Here is a 20,462-nt window from a genome sequence, read left to right as displayed (position 1 = left end):
TGGCCCTGTAATTAGACACTGGCAGAGGAGCAAGGCAGCAGTAGTTATGGCGGTAGAGGCAAATTAGCCCTGTAATTAGACACCGGCAGAGGAGCAAGGCTGCAGTAGTTATGGCGGTATAGGCAAATTGGCCCTGTAATTAGACACCGGCAGAGGAGCAATGCAGTAGTTATGGCGTTAGAGGCAAATTAGCCCTGTAATTAGACACTGGCAGAGGAGCAAGGCAGCAGTAGTTATGGCGGTAGAGGCAAATTAGCCCTGTAATTAGACACCGGCAGAGGAGCAAGGCAGCAGTAGTTATGGCAGTAGAGGCAAATTAGCCCTGTAATTAGACACCGGCAGAGGAGCAAGGCAGCAGTAGTTATGGCGGTAGAGGCAAATTAGCCCTGTAATTAGACACCGGCAAAGGAGCAATGCAGCAGTAGTTATGGCGGTAGAGGCAAATTAGCCCTGTAATTAGACACCGGCAGAGGAGCAAGGCAGCAGTAGTTATGGCGGTATTGGCAAATTGGCCCTGTAATTAGACACAGGCAGTGAACAGTCAGAGGAGCAAGGCAGCAGTACTTATGGCGGTAGAGGCAAATTGGCCCTGTAATTAGACACCGGCAGAGGAGCAAGGCAGAAGTAGTTATGGCGGTAGAGGCAAATTGATCCTGTAATTAGACACCGGCAGAGGAGCAAGGCAGCAGTAGTTATGGCGGTAGAGGCAAACTGGCCCTGTAATTAGACACCGGCAGAGGAGCAAGGCAGCAGTAGTTATGGCGGTAGAGGCAAATTAGCCCTGTAATTAGACACCGGCAGAGGAGCAAGGCAGCAGTAGTTATGGCGGTAGAGGCAAACTGGCCCTGTAATTAGACACCGGCAGAGGAGCAAGGCAGCAGTAGTTATGGCGGTAGAGGCAAATTAGCCCTGTAATTAGACACCGGCAGAGGAGCAAGGCAGCAGTAGTTATTGCGGTATAGGCAAATTGGCCCTGTAATTAGACACTGGCAGAGGAGCAAGGCAGCAGTAGTTATGGCGGTAGAGGCAAATTAGCCCTGTAATTAGACACCGGCAGAGGAGCAAGGCTGCAGTAGTTATGGCGGTATAGGCAAATTGGCCCTGTAATTAGACACCGGCAGAGGAGCAATGCAGTAGTTATGGCGTTAGAGGCAAATTAGCCCTGTAATTAGACACCGGCAGAGGAGCAAGGCAGCAGTAGTTATGGCGGTAGAGGCAAATTAGCCCTGTAATTAGACACCGGCAGAGGAGCAAGGCAGCAGTAGTTATGGCAGTAGAGGCAAATTAGCCCTGTAATTAGACACCGGCAGAGGAGCAAGGCAGCAGTAGTTATGGTGGTAGAGGCAAATTAGCCCTGTAATTAGACACCGGCAAAGGAGCAATGCAGCAGTAGTTATGGCGGTAGAGGCAAATTAGCCCTGTAATTAGACACCGGCAGAGGAGCAAGGCAGCAGTAGTTATGGCGGTAGAGGCAAATTGGCCCTGTAATTAGACACCGGCAGAGGAGCAAGGCAGCAGTAGTTATGGCGGTAGAGGCAAATTAGCCCTGTAATTAGACACCGGCAGAGGAGCAAAGCAGCAGTAGTTATGGCGGTAGAGGCAAATTGGCCCTGTAATTAGACACTGGCAGAGGACAAAGGCAGCAGTAGTTATGGCAGTATAGGCAAATTGGCCCTGTAATTAGACACCGGCAGAGGAGCAAGGCAGCAGTAGTTATGGCGGTAGAGGCAAACTGGCCCTGTAATTAGACACCGGCAGAGGAGCAAGGCAGCAGTAGTTATGGCGGTAGAGGCAAATTAGCCCTGTAATTAGACACCGGCAGAGGAGCAAGGCAGCAGTAGTTATTGCGGTATAGGCAAATTGGCCCTGTAATTAGACACTGGCAGAGGAGCAAGGCAGCAGTAGTTATGGCGGTAGAGGCAAATTAGCCCTGTAATTAGACACCGGCAGAGGAGCAAGGCAGCAGTAGTTATGGCGGTATAGGCAAATTGGCCCTGTAATTAGACACCGGCAGAGGAGCAATGCAGTAGTTATGGCGTTAGAGGCAAATTAGCCCTGTAATTAGACACCGGCAGAGGAGCAAGGCAGCAGTAGTTATGGCGGTAGAGGCAAATTAGCCCTGCAATTAGACACCGGCAGAGGAGCAAGGCAGCAGTAGTTATGGCAGTAGAGGCAAATTAGCCCTGTAATTAGACACCGGCAGAGGAGCAAGGCAGCAGTAGTTATGGCGGTAGAGGCAAATTAGCCCTGTAATTAGACACCGGCAAAGGAGCAATGCAGCAGTAGTTATGGCGGTAGAGGCAAATTAGCCCTGTAATTAGACACCGGCAGAGGAGCAAGGCAGCAGTAGTTATGGCGGTAGAGGCAAATTGGCCCTGTAATTAGACACCGGCAGAGGAGCAAGGCAGCAGTAGTTATGGCGGTAGAGGCAAATTAGCCCTGTAATTAGACACCGGCAGAGGAGCAAAGCAGCAGTAGTTATGGCGGTAGAGGCAAATTGGCCCTGTAATTAGACACTGGCAGAGGACAAAGGCAGCAGTAGTTATGGCAGTATAGGCAAATTGGCCCTGTAATTAGACACCGGCAGAGGAGAAAGGCAGCAGTAGTTATGGCGGTAGAGGCAAATTGGCCCTGTAATTAGACACCGGCAGAGGAGCAATGCAGCAGTAGTTATGGCGGTAGAGGCAAATTGGTCCTGTAATTAGACACCGGCAGAGTAGCAAGGTAGCAATAGTTATGGCGGTAGAGGCAAATTGGTCCAGTAATTAGACACCGGCAGTAAACAGGCATAGGACCAAGGCAGCAGTAGTTATGGTGGTACAGGCAATGCCAAGCGTCCGCACAGCAAGTCGGCTTGAGGTAAATGACGCAATTTCACGAATGCAAGATGGCGTCGGCGGACGTCGTTAACACCTCTTGCCATGTTAAGCCTCAACACACCACACCGCCTCAACACACACTCCTCTCACCTTTCACCTCCACTCATGTCCACTCACTCTTTCACTCCACATACGTTCCTTTCTCTCACTCCGTTTCTCATACTCACACCGTCATCGTCGCTGCCCCGACATCTTCCTCCACCGCCGCGATCCAGGATCCAGACGTTCTCCAGGCCGCCGACATGTTCTTGCAGGACGCCATCTTGGATTTCGTGAAATCCCGCGATATTCAAGATAGCGTCGCCGCAACAACATGTCGCTGGCGTGGACGACATCGGCATCCAAAAAGATGGCGTCGGCGAAATCTCGCGAGATTACGCCGACGCCATTTTGGATCCCGATGTCGCCCACGCCAGCGACATATTCTTGCGGGACGCCATCTTGGATGTCGTGAAGTCCCGCGATATTCAAGATGGCGTCGCCGCAACAACATGTCGCTGGCATGGGCGACATCGGGATCCAAAATGGCGTCGGCGTAATCTCGCGAAATTTCGCCGACGCCATCTTTTTGGATCCCGATGTCGTCCACGCCAGCGACATATTGTTGCGGCGACGCTATCTTGAATCTCGTGGGATTTCACGACATCCAAGATGGCGTCCCGCAAGAACATGTCGGTGGCCTGGAGAACGTCTGGATCCTGGATCGCGGCGGCGGAGGAAGATGTCGGGGCAGCGACGATGACGGTGTGAGTATGAGAAACGGAGTGAGAGAAAGGAACGTATGTGGAGTGAAAGAGTGAGTGGACATGAGTGGAGGTGAAAGGTGAGAGGAGTGTGTGTTGAGGCGGTGTGGTGTGTTGACGGTTAATATGTGCGTGTGTGTGTGGTGACGTCACCGGTTACAACTGGACGGAAGTTGTTACAACCGGAAGCTGGTTAGGGCATTTATTATTATAGATATTATGATTCTATGATATATCTAAAAACTCTGATTTTATCATAGCTGCTGCACCCGGTAAACTAAGTGATACATCGCTGGAATTAGGGTCTACTTCCTTCATTATGCTGCTCTTAGATGAGATAGCAAAAACTTGGTGACAGACTTCCTTAAAAGGGATTGTCCAAGACTTTCATATTCATGGTGTATGCTTAGCCTAGGTCATCAGCATCAGATTGATAGTGATTTAACACCCAGTATCCCCATCAACCAGCTATTCCCATGTCCTATTATGACCAGACGTAAACAGTGTACAGAGTGGGAACATCACAGCTCCATATAGTATGTAATGGACGTTCTCTTGTACCTGTCAAAGTGATTGTGATCTGAGCTGCAGTACCAAGAATGACCTCTACACAGAGTATGGAGTTATGGCGTTCCAGCTCGGTATACTGTTTACTTATGTTAGTCATAGGACTTAGTGACAGCTGATTGTTTTTCAGGTGTTGGATCCCCATGGATCTGTTATTGATGGCCTATATTAAGGATAAACCAGTAATATCAAAATCCTAGCTGCTTTAAAATGGGTTATTATAAATTGATTATTTGGCCAAAACACGATCATGAAAGTGAAAAACCTTTGGAGAAACTGCAGCATGAAGTACAATCACTCATACTGGGTCTATGTAAGCAATGAAGGAAAAACAAATCTTGAACAAGTAAGACCTGGGCAAAATGTTCAAACTTTGATGGTTCATTGTAAGTTCAGTATAATATAACTAATGATTATAGAACAATTTTCCCAAAATAATACTAATGAAGAATAATAGTTCTTGACTAGTGATGAGCGAGTATACTTGTTGCTCGGGTTTTCCCGAGCATGCTCAGGTGTCCTCTGAGTATTTTGGCGTGCTCGGAGATTTAGTTTGTGTCGACGCAGCGGCATGACTTGTGGCAGCATGACAGCCTGAATACATGTGAGGAATGCCTGTTAGTTAGGGAATCCCCACATGTATTCAGGCTGTCTAGGAGTTGCAAATCAAGCAGATGCTTCGAAGCAAACTAAATCTCCGAGCACACCAAAATACTCATAGGATGCATGAGCATGCGCGGGAAAACCCGAGCAGCGAATATGCTCGCTCATCACTCTTCTTGACGTAATCTAATAACTGTACTAAAGAAATTATAAATAAAACACCTAAACAATTATTTTTAAGTTTTGTTCTGGTGACAAGTCTTGTTTACTGGGTCTCCTGCAGAACTTTTCCATTAGTATGTAACCACACTAGAAACTTAGGCCAATCGCTTGTTGCAGTGGTCACAAGAATACATAGCAAGTTAATATTTTATTGTAGGGCCCATCTGAGCTATGATGCTGAAGTGGCAGAGGATTTATCAGGTGATTGTGAAGCCGACCGTATGCATTAGATGCTGTTGGCCATGCAATACTTGGCCAACAGTCATCTAGGCCAACTCTTCCATACACACGAGCAATGATTTTCTATCATATTCTATGAGGAAGTCATTGCCAGACAAATTTGGCAAAGCGATTGGCAGTCCAAAAATTGCACGTTCCTGATCAACATATTGCCCAATGATCAGTTTTCTAGGGTGCCCTTTCACAATAGACTGAAGAATCCTGTGAATATGAGGATTGAGACAACAATAGGTTAATATGTATGGGGGCCTTAAGTTTTTTTCATATTTTTTAATATTTACTTTTTTTAGTCAATTTCATTCCTGTCTTAGAGAACCTTTTTATCTGAGCCATAACACCTATGCCGGACCTGTGTCAATAATAGCGGATGGGATGTAGAGTTAAGGGTGTTGTCCCTGATGTAAAGATTCACTACAGACTTGTGAATCTTCATATTGCATGCACTGTGCGCTGTGAGAATTCGCAAGTATCGGGAACAGGCAGTCATGTGATCGCAAGTATTCAAGTTGCATACTTCTGGCCACATTCCAACTAGACATGTCCGGGCTCTCTCAATGCACTTGCATTGAGCCAAGCCATACATATCTAGCAAAGAGCAAACAGATGAACGGCATACTAGGGCACACAAATCACCACATTAACAGACGGAGCTATTTATCTGAAGTTTTGCGGTATATATTTCAGTCAAAAAACGGAGGTGCTTGCATGAAAAAACATGAATATTTCAATGTGAAGCGAAAAAAGGAGAAATATGCAGCACTCACCAATATAGCTGAAAAACTGTGCGTCTTTACTTCACATGAATTCCATCAATAGATATGTGGACATGCAGGACATTAGAAAAATGATAGGGGAGGGAGGTGCCGGACAATGGCAGTGTCGCGATTACTTGCTTCTACGGGTCCTGGACCCGTAGAAGCGAGTAATCGTGAAACGGTCGTTGTCTGGCACCTCCCTCCCCCTAGCATTCCTCTAACGTCCTGTATGTCCACATATCTATTGATGGAATTCATGTGAAGTAAAGACGCACAGTTTTTCAGCTATATTGGTGAGTGCTGCATGTTTCTCCTTTTTTCGCTTCACATTGAACCATACATATCTAGTCAGCATGTGACCACATGTATACAGATCACATACTTGCAGGCACTCTCCAACTGCCCACAGTGCCACCTCCAGAGAATCGTCACAGCACAAACGTTATGAATATTAACAAGAGTCACTGCCGACTTGTCCCCTAAGGCTGGAAAACCCCTTTAGGTAAGAAGATAAGATTCAGAGGATGTGATCAAGCACCCATTTCTGTAGTCTGTTGCTACCGGACCAGAGCAATTGGAACCTCCAACTACCTGTGACATTGCCTGCATTTCTTCCGATTAGCAGACCATTGCGATGACATTTGTGTGTCACACTGCAACATAATGGCAGCCTAATAATTAGAAGAGGCTCAAGGGATGTAGCAGGTAGTAGAAGGTTTACATTGCTTTGGTCTGGAGGCTAAGGATTACTGGCAAATCCTTTTGCTCAGTTCTACAGGAGCCCATTAGAATTCCTGTATCCTGGTGCTGCAGAATACATTTGCCTTAAAATTACAGAAAAAGGTTACAAGAATCTCAACGGATGCTGTAATTGCAAATGTGACTAGAGCCTTAGGCGATGAAAATTATAACCATGGGTACACATTGCAATGCCGTTTTTGCTGCTCAAAGAAAACACGTTCATTTCTCGGCTTCTATTAAAACTGTTTACCCACAATTCAATTTAGAATGTTTTAATCTATTAGTTATTTAGATTTTGACTTGATGGCAGCGAACACATGAACCTGTCGATAGTACAGGTCTGTATGTGACACCGATCCGTGTGAGTCCTACTAGATCTTTGATTGTCATCGCACTGCGAGACTCAATATAGAACGGTCAGTTAACCGAGACATTACTTTCCGGCTATGACTTCTTGCCAGCTGCTCTGTGATCTATTATTCAGCGCGAGGAGATAGTGTGATTTACTTTTTAGAAATGCAATGGTATCTGGGACACGAGATGAATAGTAACATCGTCCGTGATATTCGCGCGTAATCTCAATGTAAATAAATGTATCAAGGCGATAAACAAACTAGGGAATAATTCCCGCTGTTTTATGTGAATACGGCTAAATGATTTTTTCGCTCTGCATACTGATTGTAGTCAGAAACAAACATATAATCAGCACAGAAATGCGCAAAGCATTGTGCGGTCACACATACACTTCTTTTATTCTATTCAACCTCTTGATAATAGAAGGTCATATTTGCTACAATAGCATAATAATAATAGGAAAAAAAGAAACAATGAAATGCAAAATCGTTACATATTCTGCTGCCGCCTACGCATACATGTAACGTTGAATGCTACAATTAATCAAAGTGTTAGTTGAAAACATTATTCTCTTAAGTAACTTTGCCGATATGCTACTTTACTTCTTCAATCCCCTCGAGTATTCCTGTCTTCTACTTTGTTCCAGAGATGCTTTCAGTAGTTTACTGATTTCCTGTTAACACCCAGGATGCGCGACCTCCCATCTAGCGGCCGATCCTTGCTTGCCCCATGTCTATAAAAAGCCTACTTTGTTACACCGTGTTGTGACAGATACCGTATAGGGGTTACTATAAAAACTGTGCAATAGTCTCATGTTTAAAGGGATGAATCTTCTACAACACAAGGCACTATAATAGAACTCATTAATGAATGTTATTACTGAAAAGAACGTGCTGATGCTTCTAATTCTCAAAGTCCTGGCGACCATAGGTAACGGCAAACCGATGCATAAAATATGGGTTCAGTAACTGGTATTTTAAAGAGGGTGCAGAGGAAAGAGTTGTACGGGGACTCAAAGACCACTCTGCCATGTCAAAATCCAGAAAAATAAAAGGTATGTTGGTTAACCCCTTCACGACTGGACTATTTTCCGTTCTTTTGCTTTCGCTTTCTCCACCACTTCTTCCAAGAGCCATAACTTTTTTTTAATTTTTCGGTCAGTATAGCCATAGGAGGGCTTGTTTTTTGTGGTACAAGTTGTACTTTTCAATAACATCGTTCATTTTGTCATAAGATGCACTGGAAGGCATGAAAAAGCATTGAAATGGCATAAACAACGGGCAATTCTACAATTGATTTTTTATTTTTTTTATTTACCATACTCAAGATATGGTAAATTTGACCTGGCAACATGATTCTCCAGGTCCATGCGAGTGCGCAGATATCAAACATGTATATATATTTTTAATTTAAATAGTGAAAAAAAAGATTTATCAAAAAAAAAAAAAAATTAAACTTTTCTTGGGTCACCATTTTCCAATACTTGTAATGTTTTCATTTTTTGGGAATATGGGGTTCTATGAGGATTTATTTTTGCACGGCGAGCTGATGTTTTTACTGGTATAATTTTGGGGTAGGTACGATGTTTGGATCACCTCTAATTGTTTTTCACTGCAAAGAAATGTAATTTTGGCGTGTAGGTTTTTTTTCTCATTACTCCGTTTGCCAATCAGATTTATTTTCTATTTTAATAGATTGGAATTTTACGAATGCACCAATATCAAATATGTGTATTTTTAATGTTTATGGGGCAAAAGGGGAGTGACTTAATCTTTTGCGTTTTTTTATTTATTTCATATTTTTACAGACTTTTTATCTATTTACTGTATTTAACAGTCCCCTTAAAGGACTTGAGCCTGCGATCTTCTGATTGCTTCTGCTATACATAGGAGGTCATCAGCATGTCAAAATGTGTATAGTGAAAATCATGATCAACTATGAACGCTAGCTAAATGCTGACTTTCACAGGAGAATTGTCATGACAAGCACGGAGGTCTACAGCAGACCCTGAGCTGTCATGGCATCCCATCGGCACCCTGCATGTGACTTGTGGAATGACTCGTCACTTTGCCAGTGTGTGCTAAATGCTTCCAGACATTTACAGCAGCATTTAACAGGTTAATAGACATGGGCAGAGCTCCACTCCACCCGTGACTGTTAGAGGCACATGATGGTTGATTAAATCTGCCATCATCTGCCGGGAAAGATGCAGGTTTGGCGTGCGAGCCCGCATCAAAGACAGTCACATGGCATGTGACATAAATGCGTGTAATATGTTGTGAAGAAGATAAAGTCGTTGACCGGTGAAAACAAGTTATCATCTATCCACAGGTGGGTGATAGCTTTTTGAAAGGTGGGGGTTTGAGTGCTGGGACACACTATGATTGGCAAAATGGGGCACTTTTATCACCATTAGAATGAAGCAGCATTGCGCATGATTGACCACTGCTCAAATGGAACAAATGGAGTGGCATTACCTAAGACTTAGTAATACAAATTCTTCATTCTGGCAATTAGTTTTGGTCTCAGCAGTCAGTCCCACATCAATCAGTAAGTTATCACCTATTCTGTACATCTGGGATAAATTTTTTTGTACCCCTTAAAGATGTTTTATAAATGTAATAAAACAATCATTCATTTTAGTTTTGTATTCAGTAGCCCTTGTCAAATAGTCTGAAAAATGTTTCTTACAAAATTCACCTAAATGCAAACTTTGCTTTGGAAGCTAGGAAACTTCAGCTCACAGCAGATCCAAAACTTTTGGCACAAAAATCAATTGTAATAGAAAAAGTGTGAAAATGAATGACCCTTTTCATTTAGGTTGGTAAAAAAAATACCAATTAACTGTTTCGTGTTTGTGCTGAAAAATAAATAAGAAAAATTGCCGCCATAGAAATTCTCATAGTGAGCAAATCTCAGCTTTATGAGATTCCTGAAAACTTAGCAATATTTGTAGCTAGACTTTCTAAAATGTCATATGGGTAGAAACAAGCCCCTTACTATGTACAGTAAGATGACCGATACTGTAGATTGGAGGCATTTTAAGAATTTTTTTAAGAATATTGCATTGAGGCTAGGAATTAGCGAGTATACTCTTTAGGATTCGGTACTCGGCCAGTAATGCGGTACTCGAATCCTAGCGAGTTTTTCACTACTCGCCTTGCAATATTCGGCACAGCCCACACAGTCCCCACACAGCCCAGCAAAGTCCCGGCACAGTCCCCGCACAGTCCAGCACAGTCCCACACAGTCCAGCACAGTCCCGCACAGTCAAGCACAGTCCCGCACAACCAGCACAGTCCCGCACAGTCAAGCACAGTCCCGTACAGCCCGGCACAGTCCCGCACAGTCCAGTACAGTCCCGCACAGCCCAGCACAGTCTTGCACAGCCCATTATTCGTATTTCCCATAGACTTACATTGGACTCGTTACGAGTACCCGAGTATTAGGGAGTACTCATAACGAGTACAGCCAGTCAGAGTATTTCACTACTCGCCCATCCCTAATTGAGGCCCATGATCATCAAGTTACGCCTTATTAGCCAAGCAAATACCATTGACATTTTGTTTTTTAATCACACAGCACTGGGGCAGATATTAAGCCCCTGGCATAAGAGAAGACTATTAAGGTTTATATTCCCTAATGATTCTTGACTTTAAGATTGAAATGCTCAAAATAACGCAATAACTCAGTGCATGGTCATAAATAAGCCTAAAACAACAGTAAGGTCAAGGTTTGCTTCTTGTATGGCGCTGCGAAGGATGTGAATGGCAGCATTGTCTTCAGTTTCCTAGTTACTGTCAATGAATGGGAATGGTAATTTATTCTGGTGCAGCGCATCTCGAGAAAGATGTTTCGAGTGTTCAGTGGCATGATGGCAGCTTGACAAGCACCTCTGCCTTATAACCCTTATTTTCAAAATGTTACATTAATGAAAGATTACGGTTTCATTTTTCATCAAAAGAATTCTTTGTAGTGGGTTTGGGCATTAACTGCTTTTCTTTTTTTTCGTCTTTAAATCCTGAGGGATTTTTAAAACATTTAAAGCTTTGGTCTGAAGGAACGATTAATGAGGACTAAGAATTACAGAAAAGGCAAAGTAAAAAAAAATAAGTCTTTTCGAATAAAGTAGAAAAAAAGATATTATGTTCCAAACTAGGTGATGGAGTTTTGCCATCTGACAGGCAAGAACATTTTATCTGGGGATGGTATCTTAAATGAAATCATTTTACTTTTGTACTTGAGGGTGCACAATATTAAAGGGAATCTGTCACCCCTTTTTTCGAATATGAGCTGCCGGCACCGCCATCAGGGGCTTTTCTACAGCATTCTGTAATGCTGTAGATAAGACCCCGATGTAACCTGAAAGATAAAAAAGAGTTAGATTATACTCACCGGGGGGGCGGTCCAGCCCGATGGATGTCGCGGTCCGGCCCAGCCCCTCCCATCTTCATACAATGATGTCCTCTTATTTCCTTCCTGTCGTGGCTCTGGCGCAGGCTCACTGCTCTGCCCTGTTAAAGGCAGAGCAGAATACTGCAGTGCGCAGTCGCTGTACCTCTCCCGGCCCCTGCGCACTGGAGGACTCTGCTCTGCTCTCAATAGGGCAGACCAGTGTGCCTGTGCTGGAGCCATGACAGGAAGGAAAGAAGAGGATGGCATTGTATGAAGATGGGAGGCGCCGGACCAGACCGCGACACCCATCGGACCGGACCGCCCTCCCCGGTGAGTATAATCTAACTCCTTTTTCTTATCTTTCAGGTTACATCGGTGGCTTATCTACAAAATTACAGAATGCTGTAGATAAGCCCCTGACGGCGGTGTCGGCAGCTCATATTTGAAAAAAGGGGTGACAGATTCCTTCTTTTTTTGTGGGTATTTTTGTCTTTCTAATCCCTAAAAAGTGTCATCCCTTTAAAAAAATAAAATACTCCAATGTACGTTATCCCATATTATATCTTAAAGGGAATCTATCAACAGGTTTTTGCTATGTAATCTGAGAGCAGAATGAGGTATGAGCTGAGACACTGATTTCAGGGATGTGTCACTTATTAGGCTGCAAGCTCTTGTTTCAATACAATGAGTGTTTTATAAGCAGGAGATTAACACTACAGGACTACAACGCCTGTGCATCCTTGTCCAGCCACACCCCCAGCACTGATTAGTAGCTTACAGTCAATAGATAATATACACAAAAGCTGCTAATCAGGGTGGGATTGAGTTCAGCTTTTGAGCTCTGCTGCATGCTGCATCTAAAAACTCTGATTGTATCACAACTGTGGCAAACTAAGTGATGCATTGCTGAAATCATGGTATCTGCCCCTACATCATGCTGCTCTCAGATGTAGTAGTGTAAACCTTTTCATAGGTTCATTTTAATGCTTACTAAATGAGACATACAGAGACACACCTGTATAGGCCATGCTAAGTGTCATTGCAATATTTGATTTGCTGGTTGACTTCATACCAAATGTATGTAGTCTGATAAACAATGACAATAAAATACTTACAGTATAAAATCAATAATTAAAGGGAAGTTGTCATCTTCCGCAGGCATGATCAAACTGCTCCGAGTCTTTATTTAGCCCCTAATATTTCAAACAAGCCCCTTTTAGTTGATTATTGTAAGTCTACAATCATTAAATTATGTTTATAGCTTGGCCTGTGATAGGTTAATTAGTGGGTGACTAATCATGGAGGTGTTAGGTTTCACAGACTAATCGTCCCATTAATCATATTATCAAGCCCCTGTGAGTGTGAGTGGCATGATGTGCAAGTGCAGCGTCCCCGACGACTCTTTGCAAACCTCTGCTTTCCTTACAACACTCTCATCTGCTCTGTTGATCCACTGCACAAGCCACGGGAGCCAGCAGTGATATTGGACTCATCCTGACAATATTTAAGACTGACCTACTGACCTCCTACTGTGCAATGTCAGGGAAGCATAAATTTGCAAAGAGATGGTAGTGACACGCTAAAGACACCATTACACGTATCAATGTCCCAGCGATCCCACCAACAATCTGACGTGGATGGGATCGCTGGGACATAGTTAGCTGATCGCTGGTGAGCCGTCACATAGACAGACCCACCAGCGATCAGGACCAGCGAGTAAGCTGGTGTCTAATGTAAATGTGGCGCCCCTGAGGCTCAGTCGCCACAGAGGTGCTGCACCTCCTCCTCAGGTGTGGTGCCCCACCATCGAGGTAAGTTGGAGGCTCCTGACCACACTCCAACATCTGCATCCCACATAACACAGTAGTTCAGCAAAGCCACATTGCGGCTCCCTGCTTGGAGTGTAGCAGAGCACCTTTGGTGGCTCCCTGCTTCGAACACGAAACGTGCTGGGAGGCGGGTGGAGTTAGAATACATAAAAGAGCGGGAAAGTTTAGGATTACAGGTCAGTCAGTCAGTTGGTCAGTCAATGAGAGGAAGTCACTCGGAGAGGAGTGAGGAAAGAAGATCCCTGGGAGAGGGATGGAGGAAGGAGGTGCTGCAGCAGACCTCAGTGACCTGGGTCTGCTGGCATGGGAAAGGAAAGAAGGAGAAAGACATCGAACTGAAACCTGATCTTCCAGGAGAAGGAGAGATTAGTACGGAAAGAAGGAGTAGAAGGGATCAGAGGACATGGGTTAGGAGAGAACCCTGCCTAGAAGTTCTAATCGCAAGGCCGGGGCCCGGTCCCCGAGGTTGTATGGATGCTAATGGTCCTGCAGCAGACACCGGTGGAGTAGTGGGCTGTAAATGCACTACTCCCATCTAAGACTTGGGGGCACAACAGCAACTTGGATAGTGAGCCGGGGCTCAGGAGTAAGGAGTCCCCGAAGCAGACTACAGCTGTCTGCCATACAAGTAGAGTTCTTGGGAACTTCTGTCAGGAGGCACTCCTGTGTAACTCAGTACTGGGAGTACTTCACACTTAAAGGCGCTATAAGAGGAGATGTTCAGAAAGGCACATGTTGGTGGAGCGTTGGAAGGGAGCATTCCATCTGACCTGGAGGTTGATTGAGCCTCTGACCCGGAGGACACAGTACGGAGGCATGCACCTATGTTTACTACAGATTGTGAGTAAAGCTTTGGAACCACAATCCCCGGTGTGCTCCATTGATTCTTGCGCCTACACACCCAGCACTGCTACATCTGGGTACCAGCTACTTCACCGCTCGTGCCTCTCCTCTACCCCTACATCTACACTGCCCTGGGGCTACAGCTTCACCTGTGGGAAGCTTCACCATCTTGGCTGCAACACACCACCAGCCCCAGAGGATCTGAACGCAGTGTCGGCTTAACACCTCACTTGCCGAACACCACAGGTGGCGTCACAAACTATTCATCAATTCTATTTCATTGTTCTTTCACCCCCTTTTGCCATGGAGCCCCAAGGCCACGGACCGGGTCACAGCTTCTGTGACAACTCTCATTGAGATCAACGGGCCCGGTACCGAGTACCCCGATAGCCCTGGCCGGGAGCCCCATAAACAGCAGATATCAAAGAGCCGCACGGCTCTTAGATACCCACTGTTTACATTGGAAACCAGCTCCCAGCGTCGCTGATCATTGGTCACTTGCTGTCACATGCAGCGATGCACACTGGCCAGTGGGAGACCAATGATCAAAAAACGGCCCAGGACGTTCGAGCGCGATCAGCGATACCTGGAAGGGGGGCCGGTCGCTTATACATGTCACACACAGCGATATCGCTGTGGTGTCACAAAATCAGCGATCTCACTGGCAATCTCGCTGTGTGTGACAGGGCCTTTACAAATCATGTCACTTACACCCAAAGGGGAATGATAACATGGTTAGTGGGAAGATTAGTCCTGGGAAGATAATGCCCCTCGACTAGTCACCTACTTAACAGCATATCACTGGCCAAGATATAAAAACGATTTTATGGTAATAGTCAAAGAAAAAAGTTGTCAGAAGTTCCTTGCTTGAAAGTATATTGAGAGGAAAATAAAGGTATGGGGGCAGTTTGAGGGGCCTGGAGATGCTGACAGGTTACCCTTTAATAGTTCTGTTTATGCATGATATACAGTTGTTTTACAACTACTGATTAATGAACTGATTTAACACCAAGAAGTGAGCGCCTCATCAGACACAGGACTCTTTTCACATTGCGTTCTGAGTCCCCATCGCGGCATACATCCGAAATCCCCTTCAAAACGGGGTCCGAGCATATGTGCCGACCATAGACTGTAATGATGTAGATATAGTGAACATGCGCTCTGATGTGCATCATTTTCGGGAGTGTACGCCTACTAGACTGCATCTGGGTGTTCACCTCCAGTAGGCATACACTCCCGAAAATGATGCAGGTCAGAGCGCACGTTCACTATGTGTACATTGTTACAGCCTATGGCCCTGTTGGCACATATGCCCTGACCCAATTTTGCGTGAGATTTTAGATGTATGCCCCGATGGGGACACAGAACGTAATGTGAAAGCACCTAAGAATTGCTGGAAAGCGTCACTAAACCCTCCACAGGGTGAAAGTGCAACAGAGTTTACACGACATATTCGCTTGCAGAAAATCTGCTGCGCTAATAAAGTGTCTGAAATTGTAAGAAATCTCTTGCACATGCTGCAAAATATATCAGCTGTGAAAATTGAGTTGTGGCTTTGAGAAGTGAAAGATGTCAGTTTATGCTGCAGATGTAGGTGTAAATTTCATGTTTTGCTGTGCAAAGGGTGAGAAATTCAACTTCCCTGCACTTTTTTGACAATGATATCCACAGCAGTAAATCTGCAGCTGCGGGAATCATTGCGGGACCTTTGTAGCCGGAGATCCACAGCAAATACGTTCTATGGGAATGATGCCTAAAAGGTACTTTAATCAAATGTGTCCTTCTTGGGTTAGGTTAAGTTCCCACAATGAGCTTTTGGTGCGTTTTTAACGCTGCATATTATTGCTGCATCATAAATGCAGAGTCTTACAGTTCTATGGAACTGGATGGGATTTTTAGAGATCTCCTGCCCATTGTGCTTCTTTTAAAGGGGATCTGTCACCCCATTTTTTGACTATCAGCTGCCGGCATCGCCATCAGGGGCTTATCTACAGCATTCTGTAATGCTGTAGATAAGCTACCGATGTAACCTGAAAGATAAGAAAAATGAGTTATATTATACTCACTCAGGGGTGGTCCGGGTCTGATGGGTGTCGCGGTCCGGTCCGAGGCCTCCCATCTGCTGACAGTGGCGTCATCTTCTTTCCTTCCCGGGGTGACAGATTCCCTTTAATGCTGCATAAACTGACCCTCTGGTGTGTTTTTCATATCGAGAGCTTGTCAATTTCTCTTGCTGGTACGCTGAGTTTTCTGTGCAAATTTTCCCAATAGAGTTACATTAGATGCAGAAAATTTTCAGAGAGAAAATGCAGATGCATTTTTAGTGCATTTCATTGGCGCAAATGCATGTAATCCGCACCTAAGTATAGCAATAAAGTTTTGTTAAAACAAAATACTAGGTCATATCAAAAACTAAGCAGCTTTTTTGAAAGCATGACACACCAAGAACACCAACACCAACCGCAGAGTCAAAACCTTGATAAAAATGCATATTAAAAAAACGCACACAAAAATGCAATGAAAAACTGTATGTTATCTAATTATAGATGCCGAAATGGTGCAGAAATTCTGCCACATCAAAAATGCACAAAAAGTTAATTGTGGGAACGTAGCCTTAAAGTTGTTTAAGTTTTGATCCTGGCAACAGATTTTTAATAAATACTGCTTTATCACAGGATCCAAATTGGGAAATATTTCATTTTTTTTCCAGAAGCAGTGCCACACCTGTCTCTAGGTGGTGACTGATATTGAAACTTGACTCCAATGAAATAAATAAGGCTGATCTGTAATACCACACATAACATGTAAAAATTTGTAGTAGTGAAGTAGATAGAAAAAAATATCAGTAATGTTTTTTTTTAATTCTTAACTTTATCACACAAAAAAACAAGAAATGGAGGGCACCGCTGAAAAAGGGTTCACCAAAAGCAAGTCAGAAAAAAGGGAGGGAAAGCGACTTGCCTATACAATGGGAACACCATATATGTAAATTTGTATAAACACAATTTTATTAAACAAATCCAACACAGACATGGAAAAGCACAGATTTCCATAAAAACATTTAAAACTATGTAAACATAGAACAGGTCATGTCATAGAATAATGACGTGATGACCCTCCCACATCAAAAAATCCCACAGAGATAAAGCAATAGACACATGGAATATCTAATGAGACATAATTCATAATATACAGATCCAAACAGAATCTAAATTACACGATCAAAGATACCCATGAATTGTAAAGACCATTCACAGCACCAAGAATAATAATACTATTGGTTAAACCCATATGGGATGATAAAGCTAGCATAGAAGTATACACTGTTGGTGTGCAGTATAAAATGGTTAAATACAAGAACCATATAGAACAAAGGAACTAATACCCAAGCACTTGAGGAAGTCACTCGTTTGTGGCGATACGCGTGGGGTTTGCTCCCCCCACCATCTAATCCCGCAGAGGCATCAGGCATTTTTTCCTTTCACATGCATCAGCATATACTGTATATGGAGTCTTGGTCCATTTGATCTTTTTGGTTATATGCGGTTTGTATGCATCCACCATTTACACCGGGGGTGCTTGGGTATTAGTTCCTTTGTTCTATATGGTTCTTGTATTTAACCATTTTATACTGCACACCAACAGTGTATACATATATGCTAGCTTTATCATCCCATATGGGTTTAACCAATAGTATTATTATTCTTGGTGCTGTGAATGGTCTTTACAATTCATGGGTATGTTTGATCGTGTAATTTAGATTCTGTTTGGATCTGTATATTATGAATTATGTCTCATTAGATATTCCATGTGTCTATTGCTTTATCTCTGTGGGATTTTTTGATGTGGGAGGGTCATCACGTCATTATTCTATGACATGACCTGTTCTATGTTTACATGTTTTTAAATGTTTTTATGGAAATCTGTGCTTTTCCATGTCTGTGTTGGATTTGTTTAATAAAATTGTGTTTATACAAATTTACATACGTGGTGTTCCCATGTATAGGCAAGTCGCTTTCCCTCCCTTTTTTCTTAATTCTTAACTTTATATTGCAACATCAAAATCGTGTTTTTTTCCGCGTTAAACTTTTTACATAGATTTATTACAGCAAAATTCTACAAACATCAGTGAATTAAATAATTGCAAATTACATTTTGGCATATTCAAATTCTTAGGACAATCTCTGCAGGACGCCATTAAAGAAAATTAGAGTTTGACAACAGATAAAACAAATGACCGATCTCCAATGCCCCGTCTTATTAAAATGTGTCCTAATATATTACTCTCAGCAGGTCCCTGTACTAACTCAGCGATATAGCGCTGACTCCATACTCATCTGCATAGAGATATCCACATGTCACCCGCCAATCTAACAAGACTAACCAGCCAAATTGTATAACTTAATTCCGGCATGGTTCAAGCTTTTTCATTAGGATAGAAATTAAGAAAAAGAGTGAATATTGCATTAATCTTTTCAGCCATTTTCATACTTTAAGGCTACATACTGTGTCCTATGGCCAAGACGTTGAGAAACAAAATGATTGACTTATTTTCTCATAAAACAGCTAGAATTCATTGTTGTAATTGTAGTAATTACCAAATTGGAAAATTGGGTATAATTTTTATCTAGAATATAAATTGTTTTGCCAGGAGTTGTTTTTCCCAATTATTGTTTTATTGGCACACGGTCCTTAAAAGCCTGAATGTCAAGGAAGGAATAATGTTTTAGTTTCTACATGTCCAAAAAAGGTCTTAGATCAGTCTGATGACACCACTGACCTTCTATAACATGATTTGATCGGTTGTGTGTAAGAGCCCCTCAATTGCCCACAGAAAGCAGATGTCAAGGGAAGAAGGATCTTGCATGTTGGATTTCAACATGCCCAATGTATTTTTCCCTTTGGAGATATGTTACTGCCAAAGGTATTTGGGTTTCCCCCTCTCACCATTGAAATAAGCATGCATGACTATCATAGAAAAGCTTGCATGTTTATGATAGAAATGCTCTTCAAGTGAACAAATGGTTTTCAAAATCTAACTTACTGAAACGTAGGGGAAGGACTGCAGGAATTCTAGGTCTTCTCTCTTAAGCCCTATTAGGTATAGCAGCGTTCATATTCCCTGGAGGAATCTTGAAGGGTTATTCTTAACATTAAAAGTTATCATTTCTTCACAGAATAGGTGGTGACTTTCTGATCAGTGGGGGTCTGACTATTGGGAACCTTTACCAGTCCTGAGCATGAGGCTTTGAAATTCCCCATTGCGATTGAGTAATGTGCACCACTATTCATACATTGTCAATGGACCTGTCAGAGAAATCCAAGTTTTGTTCTTGGCCATTTCCAGACTTCCCATAGAAAATTAATGGAGCCTCAAAGTACATTAGTGGCCACTGCTCCATTTTAACAGGGCATAACAAAGACTGTTTCTTAGGATCAGTTTTGGCTCCAGTGGTTCAGACTAGAGATGAGCGAATTTGTTCGCATTTTGGCTCAGAATCTGATTTTGACATATTCGAGCCATATTTGAACAATATTCGAGCCGAATGTATGTCTTATGATCGGTTCTGAACATATTTTGTCATTTCTACTCCCTTTAATTCTAATGACGGTCGTCTGTGTTCAACGAATATTGCAAAAACAATATTCGATTCCGATCATATTCGGAACCGAATCCAAACAAATTAGCTCATCTCTAGTTCAGACATCCACCGATTAGAAATGTATTGCCTATTCTGTGGTTAGGTGACAATTTCAATGTTGAGAATAACCCTTTAAGTCTATTTTCTGAGTAGTTATAAATATTAGATAATAGAAAAACTTAAAGATTATGGAGATAGTCACACAGGGCACAGTAGTTGAAGAAGTGTCTGTGTCTTAAAATCAGTTTATTTCATTTCAATATACCTTACATGCGCTGGCAACTTAAAGGGATTTACTGGTTTCAAATTGTTATTGTCCATATGCTAGCAGAAGTATAATATATCATTTGAGGTAGTACTCATTCTTCTTTGCTGATGCAGATGACATGAGCCGAGAGTGATTGGCTACAGTGGTGTGGTTACAACATCCCACTGCAACCTGTAAACAATCAGTAGAGCAGCGGAAGAGATGCAACACTGGACTCGGGGACAGTTGAGTATTACTTTGGTTTATTTTATGCTTCTGCTTACTTATGGATGACAATGTTTTGAAACAAAATCACTAGTATAAAAAAGCAGGATAAAAGCTACACTGACATCAGGCTATTGCAGTAGGATAAGGTTGTTGCCAAGGCCAAACAAAACAACA

The 20,462-nt window shown here is 43.0% G+C and overlaps 1 protein-coding gene across 8 annotated transcripts in view; it reads left to right on the top strand.

Moving 5' to 3' along the window:
- The window catches only part of CSMD3 (CUB and Sushi multiple domains 3), a 1,871,449-nt gene that overhangs the window by 1,811,917 nt on the left and 39,070 nt on the right, over nt 1-20,462 (top strand). The window lies entirely within an intron of this gene.

This window comes from Dendrobates tinctorius, unplaced genomic scaffold (genome assembly GCF_039654945.1).
Source record: "Dendrobates tinctorius isolate UK_male_01 unplaced genomic scaffold, ASM3965494v1 ptg000116l, whole genome shotgun sequence".
Taxonomy (NCBI): Eukaryota; Metazoa; Chordata; class Amphibia; order Anura; family Dendrobatidae; genus Dendrobates; species Dendrobates tinctorius.
This window is presented reverse-complemented; position numbering and strand designations above follow the sequence as displayed.